Genomic DNA, 21,858 nt, shown 5'->3' with positions numbered 1-21,858 from the left:
AAAAGCAAAGAGAAAGGTCAGGGGTGGTGGCTCACATCTGTAATCCCAGCACTTTGGGAGGTTACAGCAGGCAGATCACTTGAGGCCAGAAGTTTGAGACCAGCCTGGCCAACATGGTGAAACCTTGTCTCTACAAAAAATACAAAAATTAGCCAGTTTTAGTGGCATGCACCTGTAGTACCAGCTACTTGGGAGGCTAGTACAGGAGAATCTCTTGAACCTGGGAGGTGGAGGTTGCAGTGAGCAGAGATCGCGCCAATGCACTCCAGCCTGGGCGACAGAGAGAGACTCTGTCTCAAAAAACAAAAAGAGAAATGTGAAATTAAACATCCCTTAAATACTAGAATATAATTTCACCTGACTTTAACTTTTAAATGAAAATTCTTGTGTTTAATATAGTCAATTCTTGGCCTTGAAGATTGACTGGTTAATTTTTTTTTTTTTACACTTACTTTACTAATACTCCATGTCTTTCTTCATTGGGTTAAGAATATGTTGCAAGAAGAATTCTAGGAGTTGAAAGTAAAATACTGTTAATTCAAAAATGAATAAATATGCTCATAGCAATGGATTTCTTATTAGTGTTCGATGAGTAGAGTGTGATCAAGGAGCTTGGATAGACGACCTCACCCTTGATGCGGCCTCCTGGAGCACCCCAATCCTTAGCTCTTCCCGTAACCACCAAGGAGAGTTGACTATTATTTGTCGGCTAAGTTTCAGACTGAAGGCAATGAACAAAGGTGCTCAACATGATTCGTTGCCAGAGAAACACAAATTAAAACCACCGTGAGATACTACTATACACCAAAACTAAAACTTACCTTAAAAACTTTGAAAACTTAGGCTGAGCATGTTAACTCATACCTGTAATCCCAGCACTTTGGGAGGCCAAGGTGGGAGGATCATTTGAGGATAGGAGTTCAAGACTAGCCTGAGCAAGATAGTGAGACCCCATTTCTAAAAAATTTTAAAAATTACCTGTAATCCCAGCACTTTGGGAGGCTGAGGCGGGTGGATCACGAGGTCAAGAGATCGAGACCATCCTGGTCAACATGGTGAAACCCCGTCTCTACTAAAAATACAAAAAATTAGCTGGGCATGGTGGCACGTGCCTGTAATCCCAGCCACTCAGGAGGCTGAGGCAGGAGAATTGCCTGAACCCAGGAGGCGGAGGTTGCTATGAGCTGAGATAGCGCCATTGCACTCCAGCCTGGGTAACAAGAGTGAAACTCCATCTCAAAAAAAAAAAAAAATTAGCCAGGCATGGTGGTGCATGCCTATAATCCCAGCTACTCAGGAGGCTGAGATGGTAGGATCACTTGAGCCCAGAAGGTTGAGGCTGTAGCATGCCATGTTTGTGCCACTGCACTCCAGTCTGGGTAAAAGTGAGATCATGTCTCAATTAAAAAACAAAAACAGAAAGACTGACTTATTCAAGTGCTGAAGAAGATACAGAGCAACTTGGAATGCTCATACACTACTGATGGGCACACAAATTGGTACAACCACTTTGGGAAACTACTTGGCAGCCTCTACTAAAGTCAAAGCAACTCCATGATACAGCAATGCCATTCCTAGGTACAGACCTAAGAGAATGAGTCCATATTTCTTCCAGAAGAAAGGTACAAGAGTGGTTTTGCAGTTTTATTCATAATAACCCCAAGCTGGAACCAACACAAATGTCCACTCATAAAAGAATGAATAAACAGATTGCAGTATACTCATACAATGAAATACTACATAGGAGTAAAAAGAACAGGCACCTGAAACCACTGATACCACAACATTTTTTTGAGTGAAAAAAGCCAAACATAAGAGTATATATACTATGATTTCATTTACGTAAGTTAAAAAACAGGAAAACTAGTCAATGTTGCCACAGAACGGTAGTTACCTTGGATGGAGGATAGTGACCTGGAGGCAAGAGAAGGGCAATGTTCTGTATTTAAATCCGTGTATGTGTATCTTAGGTGTACACATTTGCAAAAACCAAACTGCTAATGTAAGATTAGTGCACTTCAAAACCACAAAGTGATACCATCTCACACCCACTAGCGTGGTTAAAACAAAAGAGACAAGACAATAATAAGAGCTGATGAGGATGTAGAGAAATTGGAGCCCTCATATATGGCTGTGGGACTGAAAAGTGGTTTTTCAGAAAACATTTGGTACTTCCTTAAAAGTTAAGCATAAAGATGCCATATGGCCAGGAATTCCATTCCGAGGTATATACCCTAGATAACTGAAAACACGACCACACAAAAATCTGTACATGAATATTCATGGAAGCTTTATTCATAATAGCCAAAAAGTGGCAACAATCCAAGTGTTCACCAACTGATGAATGGATACACAAAATGTGCTGTCTTTATAGTGGCATATTATTTGACAATAAAAATGAAGTATTGACACATGATGCAATACGGATGAACCTTGAACGTGTTATGTAAGTGAAAGAAGCCAGTCACAAAAGGCCAGAGTGAACGATTCCATTTGTACAAGATGTTCAGAATAGTGACATAAAGTAGATTAATGGTTGCCAGGGGCTTGAGGGGATGAAATGGAGAGTGAGGGTTTTTTTTTGTGTGGGGTGGGGGGTGATGAAAATGTTCTTAAATTAAGTAGTGATGAGATTTCTCTGTGGATATAGCATTATAAAAACCACTGAATTGTATTGTATACTTTTATTTATTTATTTAGAGTTTCGATGTGGAATCTCACTCTGTTGTCCAGGCTGGAGTGCAGTGGCACGATCTTGGCTCACTGAAACCTCTGCCTCCCAGGTTCAAGCAATTCTTCTGCTTCAGCCTCCCAAGTAGCTGGGACTACAGGTTCACACCACCACACCTGGCTAATTTTTGCATTTCTAGCAGAGACAGGGTTGCATCATATTGGCCAGACTGGTCTTGAACTCCTAACCTTGTGATCTGCCCACCTTGGCCTCCCAAGCTGGGATTACAGGCCTGAGCCACCATGCCTGGCAGTATTGTATACTTTTAAAGGGTGAATTTTATGGTATGTCAATACTTCAATAAAGCTGTTATTAAAAGAAGATTGTTGGGCCTTGCTGTATGTATTTACACCTCATTAAGAAAAGAGAGAATGAAGAGTAAAGTGTCAGAATTTAGAATTCCAAAAAATTTCAGAATTCTTTAATGGCAAATGACAAAACAGGGAAAGGACGTGGGTTGGGAATAGAGAACGGGTATCTGTTGAATAGCTTCTCCAAGTGCCAGATGCTTCATGTCCATTACTTCATTTCAGTGTCAAAGGACTCCTATAACATGTATATTCCCAATGGGCTGCTTCCGCAATTCACTAAGGTGGCCAAAGCCAGGACTTGGGGTCCAAAGCTCTCTCTGCTCCATTATCTTGCTCTGCCTCTCAGATGCACTCCCAGTTGGGTTAGGATTGGCTTTGAGTTGACTTTGTCTGGCATACGCATTTGGTGGAAGAGGATCCTGAGACCCAGACACATGATGTAACTTACATAACATCCCACAGCCACCCTGTGGCAGAGCTGGATTAAACTCTGATGCCCCAGTGTAGGATTCTCTGGTTAATAGCTGATGAGGTAATAGCACCATACCAAGCACCGTATCACATAGATCTGCTTGGTCAGAGAGGAGTCTGTAAGGGTTCAGTGCAGTGCGGATGTGTCCACCTGGGGCACAGAAACCCTTTTGGGATTCTCGGAGCAGTTTTTGTGCCAGCCACCAGGGCGCTTTCACTGCCTTGTTTGTGGCAACTGAGTTGTTCATCACCATGTGTGTGGATAGGTTAACTGGTCGGCACACTGTGGAATCCGCATGGCTCTTAGACGCAGGGAATGACACACACACTGTCACATGGTGATACTTTAGAACTGGAAAATAAAGCAGGAAACCAAAGGCTATTTACGGCATACCATTTATGAATTAAAAATACAATCCCCCTACAAAATAATACCATGTGTTTCACAAGGATATATCCTTATCAAAGGATCCCTTGAAACACATGAGTATAGCAACTACTGGAGTGAGGGGAATGCAGTGAGTGTGATGATGCCATAATTCAAATAGGACGATTAACTCACTTCTTAGCCCTGAGGCCCACAAAAAAAAAATGAATAAAAAAAGAGCAGCATCAGATATTTTATGGAGACAGAATCTGTTTTCTTTCTTTTCTTCTTTTCTTTTTGTGATGGAGTCTCGCTCTGTCGCCCAGGCTGGAGTGCAGTGATGCAATCTCGGCTTACTGCAACCTCTGCCTCCTAGGTTCAAGTAATTCTCTTGTCCCAGCCTCCCAAGTAGCTGGGACTACAGGTGCACTCCACCATGCCCGGCTAATTTTTGTATTTTCAGTAGAGATAGGGTCTCATTATATTGGTCAGCCTGGTCTCGAACTCCTGGCCTCATATGATTCACTCACCTTGGCCTCCCAAAGCGCTGGGATTACAGGTGTGAGTCACCGCACCTGGCCCTGTTTTCTTTATCTAACTGACAGAGGCCTGAGTGCAACTGAAAGTGTCTAAATCAAAACCTAGATACAACTTTTTTGGAAGTAAGCAGAGAGAACTGCAAAGAGAGGAAGGTCTCTAGCTGTGCACTGTCCAAGTATGTGCTGTCAGTGCAGCCAGCTGTCCAAGGATGGCCTGTGATGCCTCTTTACTAGTTGCTACTCTATCCTTGACGTTCATTATACATGGGTCTTGGACCTCTGGCCTCCAGAACTGTGAGAAAATATATTTGTGGTAGATAATATGTTTCTGAAAAAGACATATTGTTTAAGCCACCGATGTGTGGGATTTTGTTATGGTAGCCCTAGTACACAAATACACAGGTATTGGCAGAGCTGGGATTTAGGCTCACAGGTGCAACAACCAGTCTTTAGTCCTGGGTTCCCTGTTTAGTGACGTTATCTTCCAGTGAGTGAAGCTGTGGTCACTTTCCTGTTAGACACTCTCACCTTTCGGGGGTTGAAAAAGCGGAGTAAGGGCTGGGCACGGTGGGTCACACCTGTAATTCCAGCACTTTGGGAGGCCAAGGCAGGAGGATCCCTTGAGGCCAGGAGTTCAAGAACAGCCTGGGGAACATAGCAAGATCCCTGTCTCTATTTTATTAAAAAATAAAAATAAAAAAGAGCTGAGCAAGGCGGATCTCTGGAAAGAATAAGAGGGATTCCACGAGCTCACTCAATCCCATGGCTTTACCTAAGCAGCAGTTGGGGAAGCCATGCGTTGTCAGCCAGTTGACAGGGCACCCAGCAGTTATCAGGCCCCAGGTGAGGGAAGCCACCACGCCTTGGGATATATTCAGCTGGAAGTGTCTCTCAACTGTCAATAATTCTTTTGCAAGTGCCATAGGCCTAAGTAAATATGTACTTCTCCCTGTGGGCTCTCCTAGCAACTGCTTCTTAAACAAGGCCCATTGTGGTGTTTGAAAGCACAGTTCCTTCTGATATTAGGCCAGAGATGATTGTTCCCATATCAAAGAATTAATGACGGTCAACAAAGCTCAGGAATGGAGGGTTGAGCCTGGGTTCTTCTGTGGTGCTGGGGGAGCCATGCCCACACTGTTCATGCTGGGCAAATGCCCCAGGCAGGGACTGGAGGACAAAGGCTACTTCCTCTACTCTTGAATTTTAGCAGTGTTGAGGCAAAGAAATCCTCTTGTTCTTTGCTTTTTGTTTGTTTTGGGATGGAGTCTCACTCTGTTGCCCAGGCTGGAGTACAGTGGTGTGATATCAGCTCACTTCAACCTCTGCCTCCCAGGTTCAAGGGATACTCCTGCCTCAGCCTCCTGAGTAGCTGGGATTGCAGGCATGCGCCACCATGCCTGGCTAATTTTGCATGTTTAGTAGAGACGTGGTTTCACCATGTTGGCCAGGCTGTTCTCGAACTCTTGACCTCAAGTGATTCACCCACCATGACCTCCCAAAGTGCTGGGATTCAGGTGTGAGTCACTGTGCCCGGTGCTTTCTTGTTCTTTCTGTAATTCATGCTGTCCACATTCCTGCTTGTCAGCTCTCACCAGTCTTCTAGGAACTCAGGGGTTTTGGAGGGAAAGGGGAATAGACACTGTGTGTTTCTGTGTTTATATTTGTTGGAAGACCTTGTAGCAGGGATTGTGTGTGCATGAGTGTGATGAGGGTGAGGTAGTGGAGGCAAAAACAGGCAGAAAGGAAGGGAGAAGGGATGGCCCAGATTCCCTCCGCTCTCCTGAAAGGTTTGAGAACCTATTGAAACTTGGGCTTTTTCTCAGCCAGCACTTGCTATTTAAAGGCCTGGTTTAAGGGGGCATTTCTTTAGCTCGCAGGCCGTGCCCTTCTGGCACTATTACCTGGTTGGTCCAGCCAGAACCTGTGTTGAAGACAGCGTCTCAGCTTATCTTGGTTTAAGGTATTTGGCTCCTTCCCCTACCTGCATTCATGGCACTGTGGCTGGAATCCAGTCAAACAGGCATGGGTTCAAATTCTATGTCTACTGCTTACATCATGTGAGACCTTGGTGATTACTTAATTCTTGAGTCTCAGTTTACCCAACCATAAAACAGGAGAATAATTTTTATTCCATAAGACTGCTAAGAGGAATAAATAAAATATAAACTGTTATTGGCATTGCTGGGCCTTCGAAAATATTAGTTTTCTTCCTTCCACCCAAATATTAGCTGGTCAGTTTGTGTCCTTCGTTCAACAAATACTTATTGGGTGTCAACTAAATGCTGGCAGATGGTGCCCCCTGCAGTTGTGCAACATGGCTGCCCAGATGTCCCCTCCCTTATGAAACGTACAGTCTAGTGGGTAAAAAGCAAAGTGGACTCAGGTGTTAGGGAAGTGGTGGCATCACATTTTCTTAGCCTTGTTCTCTGATGTCTCCTCATTTGGCTGTGAGGCTAGATAGGAACATGGTGCTTGAGGGGAATTCTCTGACCTGAACTTTGAGAACAAGACAATAGTGACTCACAACAGGTTAGTTTCCAACAGCAGCAAAAGAAGGGCTGGGGAAGAGCTCAGGGAATCAAGCAGCTGTCGCAACAATCCTCACCATCCTCTATTTAGGTGGGATTCTTCCCTCTTTGCAAGTGCTAAGTGGACATTACTCAGCGAATTCTCTCAGCCTCCTCATGGGGCAAGGAGGAGATGAAGACTCTTAGAGATGAGGAAACAGGCAAGGTGAAAAGAAAACGGCCTTGCCTGAAGTCACATGGCCAGCACAAGCACTGGACCCAGAACTGGGTTGCCCAGCTTGGAGCCCGTTGGCTCATACTCTGACCATGGGGCAAGGAGGTCAGGATGCTGTGTGTGACTGTGGGAAGCGGGGTTAGGAAAGCTTTACAGCTTGTTCTGATGCTTCCCAGATACAAGTTCTTTTATTTTAAAATTATTATTATTTTTAAAATATATTTTTGAGGTGCGGTCTTGCTCTGTTGCCCAGTTAGAAATGCAGTGAGGAAATCATAGCTTACTGCAGCCTCAAACTCCTGGGCTCAAGTGATCCTCCCTCTTTGGCTCCCTGAGTAGCTAGGATTACAGGTGTGTACCACCAAACCTAGATAATTTAGAAAAATTTTTGTAGAGATAGGGTCTCACTATGTTGCCCAGGCTGGTCTTGAACTCCTGACCCCAAGTGATCCCCCTGCCTTGACCTCCCAAAGGACAAGGATTACAGGCGTGAGCCACTGCGCCCAGCTCCAAATATGAGTTTTAACTCTACACTCCATTCTGCTCTGGTGGCCCAATGCATTACATTTAGGGACATTCCAGTATTGGTCCCTTCCCTGTTCTTTGATGCCATCCATAGGATGTTAAGTGATAGAACCTTAGACATAATCCAACCCAACTCTCTCATGTTATAAATGAGGAAACTGAGGCCCAGAGAGATGAAATGACTCACTCAAGGTCACACAGATCTAGGTCTAGAACTGAATTCTCTCAGCCACTAGCCCAAGATTCTTTCTCTTCTACTGGAAAGTTCCCAGTAATGGCCCTGCTTTCCAGCCCTGACTCTCTTAGTTCCTCTCTATGCCATCCTAGGTCAGAGATCCAAGCCTCCATACTCCCGTCAGCTCCCCTTGTTGGTGGCCAGCTTTCTGGACCACCTTTTCGGGATTTTTCTTGGAGCACCATCTTCCTCGAGGGCTGTCCTGAAGTGTAGACACAGCACGGGTGCCTGGAATTGGCCGAATTCTTGAGACTGAAGGACAAGCGCCGCGACTCTTTACATCCTTACACTTATCTGCAATATCAGCGTTCTGAATCGCCTCTCAGGCGGGAGTGCCGAAAGCACTTAGCAAATGGGGGAATATTTTCTAATGACAGTGACTTCTCCACTGTGGATAACATCTGTGTCAGCAAACTCTTTTACCTACCAAGCTTGCCACTTTCTTTGACCCCCCGCCGTTGTACTGCTTCAGAAGTCTCTATGGTTGAGTCAAGTGATGGTGTCTTGGATGACCCTTAGCTGCTAAGACACCTCAGATGACCCTTGGATAGTCCATTGACTATGCTACCTCCGTCATTCCTCCTCTTGAGGCTGGGGGAGCAGCTAGCCAGCTCTTGCTCTGCTCCTCACGACACGGTTCCCACACTTGAAGCCCTCTGGTGTGACTATGGGGGAGATGGCCTTAGGTGTGAATTATCTAGTTTTTATGGTTTTAGAAAATGTTGAGTTTGTGCTTTTCAACTTTGTTTGTCTCTTTGGGTCCTGGGAGCAGGAAGTCTTAAATTTCATAGACCTTGCTGCCTATTTATGCAGTGCATTCACACCAGCCCCACACAGGGCTGCTGAGCTGGGTGGTGCTGCTGAGGACTTCAGCACACAGATTTCTTCCCCATTTCTTTGGGAGTATGGATAGCCTGATCACCACCATTGCTTAGGCGCTTAGCACAACTTCGGCACACAGAAAGGCTAGAAAGGAGAGAGGAGGGACCCTGCTACGGTACAGCGAGGGGCTGCCCAGTCTGTGGCTGAAATGGGTCCTTTGTGGTCAGAGAGGGCTGCTGGCTGTCTCAGCTCCAGGATCTCACAAGCACAGAAGGAGGGCTACCCATAGAGAGGAGGCGGAGCTGCCTAGCTTGTGTGAATGAGCTGGCTTCAGGGGTCAGGGCGCAGGAAGGTGACCAGCTCAGCACACCTGCTGGCGCTTCCTGCACTATCTACCTGCTTGGGGTTATCTAGAGCCTCTCTCTTGATGCTCCAAGCACTTTACATTTATCTCACTCATCTGCACACTCAGAGAAGTGGGGAAGAGACGGGTATTATTATCACCACTTTACAGATAGAGAAACTGGGGCACAGAGCAGGCGTGGTGTGCAGGCGGGGCCAGCGAGAACACAGTCTGACCTCAGCCTGCAGGACACACGGATGGGAAACCTCATACCTATCACATGAAAAAATTAACTGTAAAAACTTCAGATGGCCATCACATTTGGGATGTAAGTTCCTCTGAAGGAGAGGAAGGGGGATAGGTGCCTGGCATCAGAATTGCCTGGGGGCTTCCATTGTAGTGATCATGCTTTGGGTGTTTTCAAGTTAAGTGGTGACTACACGCTGTGATACTTTTCTTACTTCTTTTCTGTCTGTCTTAAATGTTGCACAGTAAATTAAAGTCATTCACATAATACAAAAAACATAAGGTTATTATTCAAAATGAAAGCATTTCAACTTTTATTCCTGAGACCCTGGCTGTCAAGGATAGAAAGAACTGCTTAAGATAACCAAAGGGGTGGGGTGTTTCCAGGGAGAATGGGAGGGGAACCATCTGGCCAAAAAACAATCATGGAATTCCTTATCATGAAGTCAAAAATTAAATTGGGCGTCTTGCAAATATTTACTGAACATCTACTACGTGCCAAACACTGGCTTAGGCCCGGAAAAACATAATATGGTTCATGTGCTCAGGGCCTTCCATTCTAGAGAGAAACAAAGGTACAACTATGTCCATAGTCAGCAAATATCATGGTAGAAGCTGGGCTGAAGGCAAGAGGAGGAGGTTTAAGTAGAGATAATAGTTGAGGTGAGAAGGCCTGTGGGAGGAGGGGCTCCCCCAGTGAACCCATATGAATTCCAAAGGACTCCTTCTCTGTCATCTCCAACCACACGGATTTGAGGAGCAGCACAGCTCACTTAAGAGAAATGGGGTGAGGGTGGGGACAGAGCTAGTGACATGGGCCTATCACCCAGGCCAGTCTGGGTGCTGGTTCCACCCTGGGTGTGCCCAGGGCCTGTGCGTTACACTTTAATGAGGGGTTGGGCCAATGGTGATGTGTTTCTTCTTTTTTTAATGAGGTGCTGTTTTGCATAGATAAATACTATGATTGTGATGTGGGAACCAAATGGCAGATCATTTTGCAAAAAGCACTGGGCATAGGTGAGATTATGAAACCAGTCCTGCTTCAGGCCTGCTGCCTGAGCGTGGGAACCAGGAGGTGTCTGAGTGTAGGCCTCAGTCTGGGCTGACTGGATCGAGGCCGCTCTCTCTAGATCATCTCTCAGCAGCTGGGCTGGGACAGGAAGATGCCTCTCCACTTTTTACCTGCGATTCAGTATCCCAGGCAGGGCAAGTGGAAGGGGGAAGGCAGGTGGCTTCCCACCTGCTTAGCATCTGAGGTTGATGGGACCATAGCTCTTCACCTATATTGAACTGATTTCTTATTGCTGGAGAATAAGAGATGAAGATTTAGGTGCTGTAGGAGGTGGGTCTTGGACAATCCCATCTGAGGCTCAAAGAGGTTTTATGCATGTTGGGAAGCAGGAAACAAGGAAAGAGAAAACATCCTTGGTTCTGGTTTTACAACGGGCTTCCTAGCTGGAGTAGCTGGATCTCAGAAGAGGAGGTGGAGGTCTTGCACAGCCAGGAGGGGGAACTCAAGCAGGTTGGAATGAGATGGAGAAGACAGCTGAGGAAGAAGAACCAGGGCTCAGATTTCCAGACAGAGGATGTTCCTGTAATGCCCCACTCAAGTGGGACTTTGCAACTGCTGGAATGGCCATCCAGCAAATAAACAAATAAACATACCGCACATTGTTTGTGCTTTAATGTACCCACATGCCTGCCTTTTGTCAGATTCAGAAAAACCAGAGCCAGAAGCTAAGTAAAGCCAAGATCAGCACTGCCCAGGATGGAGACACAGGTGCCTTCATCCCAGCTGGTGGCTGCAGTGAAGGCAGTAGTGAGAGTGCCCCCTACAGAGTCCATCAGGGAGAGGCAGCCTGGGGTATCTGCATGAGCCTAGGCAAAGGTCATCCATTCATTCACTCCCTGGACAACCATTTGTGGAGCACCTACTGGGGTGTCAATAAGACAAAGATCCCATCTTCGAGGAAGCGAGATCAGAATAACTTCCTCACATTATGCACCTGGAGAGCAACCAGTTTTCTTCCTCCTGGTTTTCCATGGCTCGTCAGCCCACTGTCACAACTTCAGCCCTAGGTAGGCAGTGAGAATTGGCTAGTGGTCTTCCTCACATCCAGACCTCTGCTTCCCTCTTCTACTGGTGGAGCAGCTGGGGAAGGGCAAGATGGGAATTGGGGGAGTTGGTTCTACTCTTCCCAAGGTCTTGGGACTCAATGGGACGCCTCTGGATGGTGCCCAGACGTGTTGGGTGGTGTGGCAAGGAGTGTTAATGATTTAATGATGCAATTCAATTATGCCAGGGTGTTAATGAGCTAAGCGCAGTATCTTTATTATGCACCAAATACTGAAAGGCATTATACCTACAGTGTCTCAGGCCTTCCAGACATGCTGCATTATGATAATCATTCTATAAGAAGCTCATAACCCCTGCTTGTCTAACTTCTTCAATGACCTGACCTTAAATTGATCTGTAGACCCTTATCCTAGAGCTTCAAGAAAGTGGCTTAATCGGGGATTACAATATTCATGTTTCATGTCATCCCAGGAATGGTCTTTGCTCCTTATTCTACTGTGTTCTCACTGTAGGGAACCACTGTAGATTCCTACCACACCACTAATGCCACTTCTGGAAATGAATTCTATGAAAAGTATTCAACAGAAGCAAAAAAAAGACATGTTTGAAGATGTTCACGGTGCTTACAAATTTGAAATGATACAGCACATAGAAGATACAAAATATTAGAGGAGTGATTAAACAAGTTAGTGTGGTATATTATATAACCATTAGAAATGATCATGAGAGTGCCTTTGCCACATAGTGGAAGGTATTTCTTACATCATAGTAAACAGAAAAGGTAGAATATAAATCAGTGTGTACCTTTGGCAATCAGTTGGCATGCATATTGAAGGCTGTTTGCAGAAAAGGTAATTATGTTAGAATAATGGGATATAGGTGCCAGACAAGGTGGCTCACACCTATAATCCAGCACATTGGGAAGCCAAGGCAAGAGGATCGCTTGAGGCCCAAAGCTAGAGACCAGCCTGGGCCATATAGCAAGAAGATCTGTCTCTACAAAAAGTAGGTGGGATTGGTGGTGCATGCATGCAGTCCTAGCTACTCAGGAGGCTGAGGCGGGAGGATTGCTTGAGCCCAGGAGTTTGAGGCTGCAGTGAGGTATGATTGTGCTACTGCACTCCAGCCTGGATGGTGGAGAGAGGTCCTGTCTCAAACCAAAGAAAAGAATGGTGGGATGGAGGTAATTTTATTATCTTACAACATTAGTGTTAAAGCTGGATGTAATTTTCAAGCACACTAGGAGAAGGGAAAAAAATCCTGCCTTAGAATATTATAGTAACATCTCATGATTATTATATCGATGAATATATATGAATATTATAGTAACATCTCATTTTCCTCATTGCACTCAACTTGTTCTCCAAGTGAGGTGTGGGATCCGCAGGTGTCTGAGTGACCTTGGAATTCTACTCAATACACTGATTCCTGGGCTTCGCCCCACCTAGAACAATAATCCTTTGGGGCACCATCCAAGAATCAGCAGTTGAGCCAAGCTTTTCAGTAATTCTAACACATGTTCATGTTTGAGAACCACTGTTCTAGAAGTTCTCAGAATCAAATTGCAAACAGATGACAACAAGAGGCAGAAATTGATTTTCTCTCATGAGAAGCAGCCAATTCTCTGCAAATCAACTTACTTGGGAGTCATTTCACCAGTTCTTTGAATTTGCCAATATGCCAAAATCTTGTTTTGAAACAATGATTTTCTGAAACACATTCAATGACTATGTTACCCATGGACATCTGATTGTGTTCTGCCTGAATGTGTCAGTAACTAGGCATTAGGAATATAGTCTTATTTGAGTCACTATATTCTTCATGATATATTTCTTATACATATATTAATAAGAAAAAGAAAATATTTTAATGAAATGACACATTAAAAATATTTTCAAAAGAACATATGTCCACATCCAATTGGGTCTGAAACTTGCCACCCATTTTATCCAGGAGAGTAGCTCTTACCAGTCTTTCAAAGATGTGAGCTTGAAAAGGGAGGGCAATGATTTGTAGTTTAATTGGAGAAGTAGGGACAAACCACATTTTTAGAGGAAGTCCCTGTATGTCTTGCTTTGCCTCACCTAGAGGTGGGAGTTCCCCACGAAGAATCTTTACTGGGGAACCCTCCTCTGTGACTCTGCCATAACTGTGTTGCTTATGGAGATTCACACATGACCACTACTTTGGTGAGCAGTTAGCAAAAGAGACTCCAAAAAGAGATTGTGCCCACACCAGCAGCCACTGACTGTCTTAGGCAATTACTGCCAATGTCAGGTACCATTTATTGAGTGCTTTCCATGTAAGAGTCAGTGTATTCTTCAATTTCCTTGTACTATCTCATTTAATTAACACAGCAATCTGTCAGGTAGGTCCTGCTATGATTGCCAGTTTATAGATGGGAAAATTGAGACCTAGAGATGTAAATTTCTTGCTTGAGGACTCAGGATCCCATGCGGTTGACTTGGGATTTGAAACCAAGCATCCTGGCCCTAGAGCTCCTTCCTCCTTTAGTTCACAAGAAACATTCGAAGTTCTGTTGCCTGAAACCCATCTGCTGCTAGTGTGGTCTCGAGGATGAATGTTTAAGGAGAACATGAAGTACTACAGGAAGAGCTATTCTCCTAGATGGCCTGTTAGGAGTTTGTTGCAGATGACTCAACTGGACCAAAGGGATTTAAGTGGGCTCTGGACCTTGGACCAAGAGCAGATGAAAGCCAAAAATTCTCTGCTGAATTAGAAAAAATAATCAATCAACGATACAGGTCCTGAGAACTCCTCTGAGTGTCGGACCCTGAGGGAGATGGAAAGCTTCATGCTTATGCTTTCTTTGTAAGGTTGCCAGAAAATATATAGGATCCCCAGTTAAATTCCAGTTTCAGATAAACAATTCTTAATATAAATAGGTTCCAAATATTACATGGCCTAGACTAACACCAATTTTTGTTGTTATCTATTTAAAATTCAAGTTTAACTGGATTTCTATTTGCAACCCAATTTCTTTTGGAAGACAGCTTATAACCCAGGCAGCGTGTTCATAAGGGCAGAGTAAGAAGTAAGATAATGAGGCTTTCGAGAAGGAGAAGCTCTGGATTTGAATCCAAGGAAGTAACACGATCTCCTGAGTAACAGACTCTGGAAGGGGCCTTGTGATAGGAAGGCCTCCTGTCAGGGCTGCTTCCTAAGGATGGTGGGAAGGATCTGGAAGGTTAGAGAGGGTGGAAGGCTCAAGGCACATGTGAGACCAGCAAGCAGACAATGAAATATCTTGAGGAGACTTCATGCTGGAGAGGACCAGAGGGGGAAGATAAGTCTGGGGAGAGTCTTGAATGTTCTGCTAGGGAATCTGGACAATGTCCTTTGGACAAGGATGAGGGGCTAATTTTGGCAGGATTTTAGGAAGGTGAATCTGGCACGTAAGACTGACAGGAAGAGTGCATGAGTGAGTAGGTGTGGGGAGCTGAGGGTGAGGTGGTGTGGGGCAGTGGCAGTGGGAGAGGAAGGTGACCAAGAGAACATTCTAAAAAGGCATGGTCTCATCTTGTGAGAGGACAGGTGGCCTACAGTGCCTGTCTCCTCTCAAGTGGGAGACCTGTGCCCTGCTGGCCTAGAGGAGGAGCAGGCAACCTTGGGTATAGAATCTCAGAGGGAAGACTCTCACGTGAGGAGCTCCCTGGGAAGTCTGGGCCACAGGGAGGCAGAAAGTGAGTGCCACATCTTATTCAATTCCACTCCCTCCCTGAACACACACACACACACACACACACACACACACACTCACCACTCTGTGCTTATTAGGTTTATGTAGATTTCCATAAAAAGTGACCTCCCGTTTTAACTTCAGATAGTATTTATGAAGGACACAATCTTAGCCTTAGATTCTGTTGTTTACTTCCCTTGGAGCCAGTCTTTTGAAGCTTTCATTCTACTGCCAAAGCTGTTGCCAGCTTAGTGAGTAACCCTTCTTCCCTGGGTCCTTTCACAGCTGGGACAACTCCTATTTCTGGTCAAACATTTTGAGATCCTCTAAAGAAAAGCTCTTGGGCAACACAGGCAATTACTGCTATGTGGCCAGCTCATCCCTCACCAGTGCCCTGGCCCTGGCATCGAGCCAATCCTGAAAAGCCTGCTCAGCTGTTACAGGTTTTCCCATCAGAGCCACCTGGGCAAGAAAGGAGCAGCCCAGACAGGTTGGAAATGGAAACAGTCCCAGCCCTTTCCTGGGACTGGGTGGGATGGGACAGACCCACAGGGGCAGGGCAGGGGGCGGAGCCTCCTCCAGCCAGGGCTGGCCCTGGGTACTCTGGCTTGATCTGATCTTCTCCCTGCCCTAAGGTAATTGAGGGCTGGGCTTACAGCCATGTGGCTTTCCAGGGTGACCCAGAGGAAATGTGTGGGCCCAGTGGGCAGTGCATTGTGAGAAGGGAAGACATTAACCCCCAGCAGGGTGATGGGTACTCAGTGCCAGCAGTCACACCCTATTTCAAACACAATGACTTCGGGCCTCTTGACTACAGGTCTTGGGCCAGGTGACTGCTACCAAGTGTCACTGTGCAGACAGGTGAGTTTCAGTGTCTTCTCTGAGAAATTGACCAAGGCCAAGGCATACTCGGACTGAGGTCTCCTGCAGGAACTATGGCTAGCTAGCTCACACCAGCACATGCTGACCTTGCATCAAGGTGACCTGAACTTCACTGATGAGGAGAACTGGGAGGGCAGACATTGCATGAACTGGCCGTTTGTTCTCACACTCCCTGCCAGCCGCTTTCCCATGGAAAACAGACCCACTTCACCCTTACTCCCCACCACGCAAGGGCTGAACCAGGGTTCCTGAAGCAGCCACACAGACCTGCTGGCCTTTCCTTGTTTGGGGGGCACCTTTTGCCTGTACGGGGACTGTGAGTCCCCTTTCCCAGGAATGCCCTTCCTCCACCTGCCTCTCTGTCTGATGAACTCCTGTCATCTGACAAAACTGGCTCCAAAGCCTCCTTCCCCTGTGAAGCTTGCCAGTTTCCTCCTTCGATGCGTTCTTCTCAGGGCTCTCTTCCGTTTCTTTGCTGGAGAGAGAGCACTTACGTAACCCACTGCACTGAGAGCGTCATGCCCCGAGGCCCCAGCCCCACATGAGGCTCTGAACTCAGTCCCTGCCACCTTCCTGATCCAGCCTGGGCCTCCTGAATGCCTGCAGCTGAGCCTGGGCTTGGACTTTTCAGGATTGCTGGGAGGCAGCACCACGTCGCTAGGGCTCTGAGCTCCTTTTCAGCTCCAGGTGCACCCCCCCCAGGTCGGGACCCACACACCACCACCTGTGGTCTTGTCCCAGACTTACTCCGCCTTTCCTGGCTCCTCTCTGAGGCACTGATGCCTCCTTCACCCGCCGGACTCCTCCACCGACCGCTGCTTGGCTCAGCACTGGCCTGGCTTGCAGAGCCAGCCTCTCAGTTCTGATCGCCAGCAATTGAGCCAGGCCACTTCCCAAGATGCAGAGGGCTGGTTAGCACTGCCTCCTCCAATGTGTTGGGGGAAACATCTCAGCCAGGCCTGGGGCTGGGGTGAGGTGGGGAGAAGGCCCAGGAGTGGTGGGGGATGAAGGTGGGGGGACCAGGGACCAGCCTGCTGTCCACGGCAGTGGTTCTTAATGATGGGGGTGTAGGGTGAGACATTTGGCAAGGTCCAGAGACATCTCTGGTTGTCACAACTGGCAGGGGAAGGAGTCTCCAGGTATCTAGAGGCTGAGGATGCTGCTTGCCAGCCTACAATGGCCAGACAGCCCCTCAACAAAAAATACCTGATCCAAAGTGTCAGCAGTGCTGAGGCAGAGGAACCCTGCTTCAGTGAGAAGAGGTGGGGCAGGCCAGGATGGGGCCTTCTGTTTGAGAGGTGGGCTCAAATGGGCGTTTCTGGTTTGAGTGGATGGCTATCCCCAGGGCACCTCTGCAGCCTCTCTGCTCCTTCTAGGCTCCTCCATGGAGCCACAGATCCCCAGACTGTCCTGGGTGTCACTGCTCACAGAAGAGCCTAGAGTGAAAAGTAATGCAGGGCTCCCGTGTCTGCCTGAACTGTGTGGGTGTGGGTTGGAGTGACGGGGAGAGGAGCTTCAGGCAGGTAAACACGGGGCAGGGGCCTCTGGGAGATGAGGACGTGGCCTGATTCTTGTGAAGGGTGACTAATACTCACTACCATGAGTCAGCCGAGGCCGGGAAACATCCTCATCCTCTTCCCGGGACAATGACCCAACCCTGGGGAAAGCGTCATCAGTGTTCCCTATCCCTGAAATGGGTTCAGCTGCCTGAAAGGAAGCTCCCTGAGGTTCTTGCAAAACGCTGTCTACCCTATTCTCCTAGCCCTGCAAGGAGCTCCCCAGCCTGGCAGTGGCCTGAACCCCCATTGCCCTCCTTAGCTCTGCCAGGCTAGAAGAAGACGGGCCCAAGGAAACAGGAAATGGGGACCAATGGGGCAAGGAGGAGTGAGTTTCTCCGGTGCCAGGGCTGTGAGTCAGGCCTACCTCCAGGGGCCCTGGGCTATGAGGGGCTGCAGGAGGTGGGTGGGCAAACCAATAACCAGAGGTGGTTTTCCTCTCTCTGGTTCTTTGTTCCCTAGAGAGCCCTTTGTTCGCATTGACTTGGACTCCCAGGAATGTGCTGGCCCACCCTGGGTAGAGCACCTGGCTGGGCTTGTGGCTTCCATCTCAGAAGGAAGGCTGGATGCACTGGGGTCCCTTCTTGGCTCTCCCATTGCTCTGTTCAGCAGCAGGTACCCCTTAAGGGAGGTGACATTATCCTCTTAGGAGACAGGAGGAGTCTGAAGTTCAGGTAAGTTAAATAACTCACAATGAAGGGGAGCTGGGGCTTGAACCCCGGTCTCTGCCTCCATGCCCCTCCCCTGGCCTTCCTTATGCACTTCAGTGGCTCTCACTTGCAGATAGTTCTCTTTGTTTGAAGGGCTCTCCTCTGCTCCAGAAAAAACCTGTGATGCTCTTGGTCCTCTCTTCAGTCCCTTCTCATGGGGACCTAAGCTTAACAGCAAGCAGAACTGTTTCCCAGGGCTGGGAGGACACCCAGCTCCCTGGCAAGTGTGCTTCTTCCCTGCAGAGGAGATCATCTAGTTGCTTGAAGTGTTACTGATACATCACTATCCAAGGACCCTGGGGCATCAAAGTATGAACTCCCAACCCAGGCTGACTCAGGCAGGGATTCCCAAAGTACTGGGCACCTGCGTGGTACCCACAGAGACTGAGGCTGGGATAGCCTGTTCCGGTGCTGGCTGTCACTTGCTCACTAGCATGTGGCTCCTAGAAGCGGCAGCACTACAGTGGGGGCTAGGGCCTCAGTGGCTGCATCTAGCTGCTCAGGTGGCCTTGACCCCTGCCTGAGTGTGTGTGGGGTGACAATGTGGGGAAGAAGCTGTGTTCACACATTTTCTTGACAGCAGCAAACATCACAAGGGATTTCGATCCTTAAATTATGGTACAACCCAAGTTTATTGGGTCTTTATTCCCTTCATTTATAGTAAGTTTATGTTTAAGCACATGTATTTATTTACACATATATTGACTCATTTAATCCCGACCACACCCCAAAGAAGAGGTTCTTTGTTGGTGCCTGTCTTATAGATGCAAAACTGAGGCTCAGAGAGGGTAAATAAGTTGCCCTAGTAGTAGTGGGTTCTGGCGCTCTGAACTCAAGCCTGGGCGGCTGGTTCCCAGGTCTACTCTCTGGTCACTGCACTATATTGCCTGGGTAAGAAACACTTTTGGGAAGGTCTAAGGGTTCCCCTCAATGTCCTTCATGAGGCCTCTATTCTTTAGAGACTTGAAGAATGATCCAAGCTAACAAGGGGTGGCGTGGGGCCAAAGACAGGGCCTTCCAGGCAAAGGTAACAGTGTAGGCAAAGGCTTAAAGGCCTGACGGTGTTAGGCAAAAGCAGAGGACTATCAGCACATCAGTATTCCTAGGGGCAGGTGTGACAGAAGATGAGCTGGCGAGGTTTGCCTCATAAGGGCCTGCAAGGCCATGCTAGGGCCCTGGGCTTTGTCCAGCCTCTGCCTCCTGGCCAAAAGACCAAAGAAAGTTTCGACATATGCATTCTGTGGGGATACAGTCAGAGAATAGCAGACAGTCTCTCTAAAAAGTACGGCTAGAGCATGTAGACATCTATGCAAAAAAAGAAAAGAAAAAACAGAGAGAGGAGAGAGGAAAAAAGAAAGAATGTTGACCTATAACTCAAAAGGATCATAGACCTAAATGTAAAATGTTACAATGTAAAATACAGAAACATAAGTGAAAGTATAAAATAAAAAGGGTAAAAGCATAAAAGAAGAAAATAGGAGAAAATCTTTTTGATTTGGGTTAGGCAAAGATTTCTTGGATAAGACATTAAAAACACAATCCAGAAAAGAAAAATTTATAAATTAGATTTCATCAAAATTAAAACCTTCTGTTTTTAGAAAGGCACTGATAGCAAAATAAGAAGGCAAATCTTCTATGCAGGCTCGGAGAAATATTGCAAAATCTGCATCTGACGGAGGACTTGAATCTAGAATATGTTGAATATTCTCAAAACTCAAGAAGAAAACAATCCAGTTTTTAAAAATGTTCAAAATATTTGAACATACACTTCATCAGAAAAGAAATATGAATAGCAAATACACAAATGAAAGGTGTTTAACATAACTAATCACTAAATTTAAATCATAATGAGAAACCACTGTTATTATTTTGGAATGGCTAAAATAAAAAAAAAAACACTCAAAAACCTGACAATATTAAGTACTGGGGCCGGGGATGTGGAGCAGCTGGAACTCAGACAATGCTGGTGAGAATGCAAAAAAGCCACGTTGGAAAGCAATCTGGCAGTCTGATACAAAGTTAAGCATATACTTATTATATAGGTCAGCAATATCACTTGTAGATATCTACCTGGAGAAATAAAAATGTCCACACAAAAACCTGTACACAAATATTTATAGTGGCTTTATTCATGATGGCTCAGAACTGGGAACAACTCAAATGTCCTTCAATTACTGAATGAATAAACAGTTACACATCTATCTATTGTAACACTATTTATCAATGAAAATGAACATTTTTTTTTTTTTGAGGTAGAGTCTCATTCTGTTCCCCAGGCTGGAGGGCAGTGGTACTATTTCGGCTCACTACAATCTCCACCTCCCTGGTTCAAGCAATTCCCCTGCCTCAGCCTCCCGACTAGCTTGAATTACAGGCGCATGCCACCATCTCTGGCTAATTTTTTTTGTATTTTTAGTAGAGTTTCACCATGTTGGCCAGACTGGTCTCGAACTCCCGACCTCAGGCAATCGGCCCACCGCAGCCTCCCAAAGTGTGGGGATTGCAGGCATGAGCTACTGCACCTAGCCAAAAATGAGCTTATTTTTTCTCCAGCTTTTAAGTTCGGGAGTACATGTGCAGGATGTGCAGGTTTGTTGCATAGGTAAACGTGTGCCGTGATGGTGGCTGCACAGATTATCCTGTCACCTAGATATTAAGCCCAGCATCTATTAGCTATTCTTACTGATGTTCTCCCTCCCCCAACTCCACCTCTGATGCCATTGTGTGTTGTTCCTCTCAATGTGTCCGTGTGTTCTCATTGTTAGCTCTCACTTATAAGTGAGAACATGTGGTGTTAGGATTTCTGTTCCTGCACTAGTTTGCTGAGGATAGTAGCTTCTAACTTCATCCATGTCCCTGCAGAGGATATTATCTCATTCCTTTTTATGGCTGCATAGTATTCCATGGTGTGTATGTACTACATTTTCTTTATCCAATCTATCACCGATGGGCATTTAGGTTAATTCCATGTCTTTGCTATTGTGAATAGTGCTGCAATGAACATATGCATGCATGTGTCTTTACCATAGAATAATTTATATTCTTTCTGGTGTATACCCAGTGATGGGATTGCTGGGTCAAATGGTATTTCTGCCTCTAGGTCTTTGAGGAATTGCCACACTGTCTTTCACAATGGTTGAAGGAATTTACACTCCCACCAACAGCGTAAAAGAGTTCTTTTTCCTCCACAACCTTGTCAGAAGCTATTGTTTTTGACTTTTTAATCACTGTTCTGATGGGCATGAGATGATATCTCATTGTGGTTTTTATTTGCATTTCTCTAAAGATCAGTGATGTTGAGCTTTTTTCATATGCTTGTTGGCTGCAAGTACGTCTTCTTTTGAGAAGTGTCTGTTCATGTTCTTTGCCCACTGTTTAACGGGGCTGATAAAAACAAACTTCTAATACATCTAGCATGGCCAAATCTCAAGTGCCTTTGGCCAAATGAAAGAAGGCAGATTCCATGCTATGCATCTTATGATTCCACTTATATGGCCTCTTGGAAAAGGCAAAACTAAAGGGAAGTTTCCTGGTGAGCGAGAGGGGCAGAAGGGCCCGAGTAGGCATCAGGGCTGCAAGCTTCCACGGTCTTGCCATGCCA

General features: G+C 46.2%; 1 long non-coding RNA gene across 1 annotated transcript; it reads right to left on the bottom strand.

Annotated features, from left to right (window-relative positions):
* Positions 1-1,633: 1,633 nt before the first annotated feature.
* On the bottom strand, positions 1,634-16,823 carry LOC144577433 (uncharacterized). Its single transcript, XR_013521295.1, has 2 exons — positions 16,739-16,823; positions 1,634-3,865 (listed from the first exon to the last, which is right to left on the bottom strand). It is a non-coding gene; the product is annotated as an uncharacterized LOC144577433 (long non-coding RNA).
* Positions 16,824-21,858: the final 5,035 nt, after the last annotated feature.

Source organism: Callithrix jacchus, chromosome 8, assembly GCF_049354715.1.
Source record: "Callithrix jacchus isolate 240 chromosome 8, calJac240_pri, whole genome shotgun sequence".
In the NCBI taxonomy this organism is placed as follows: domain Eukaryota; kingdom Metazoa; phylum Chordata; class Mammalia; order Primates; family Cebidae; genus Callithrix; species Callithrix jacchus.
The sequence above is the reverse complement of the archived record's forward strand: the minus strand, read 5'-3'. Positions and strand labels throughout refer to the sequence as shown.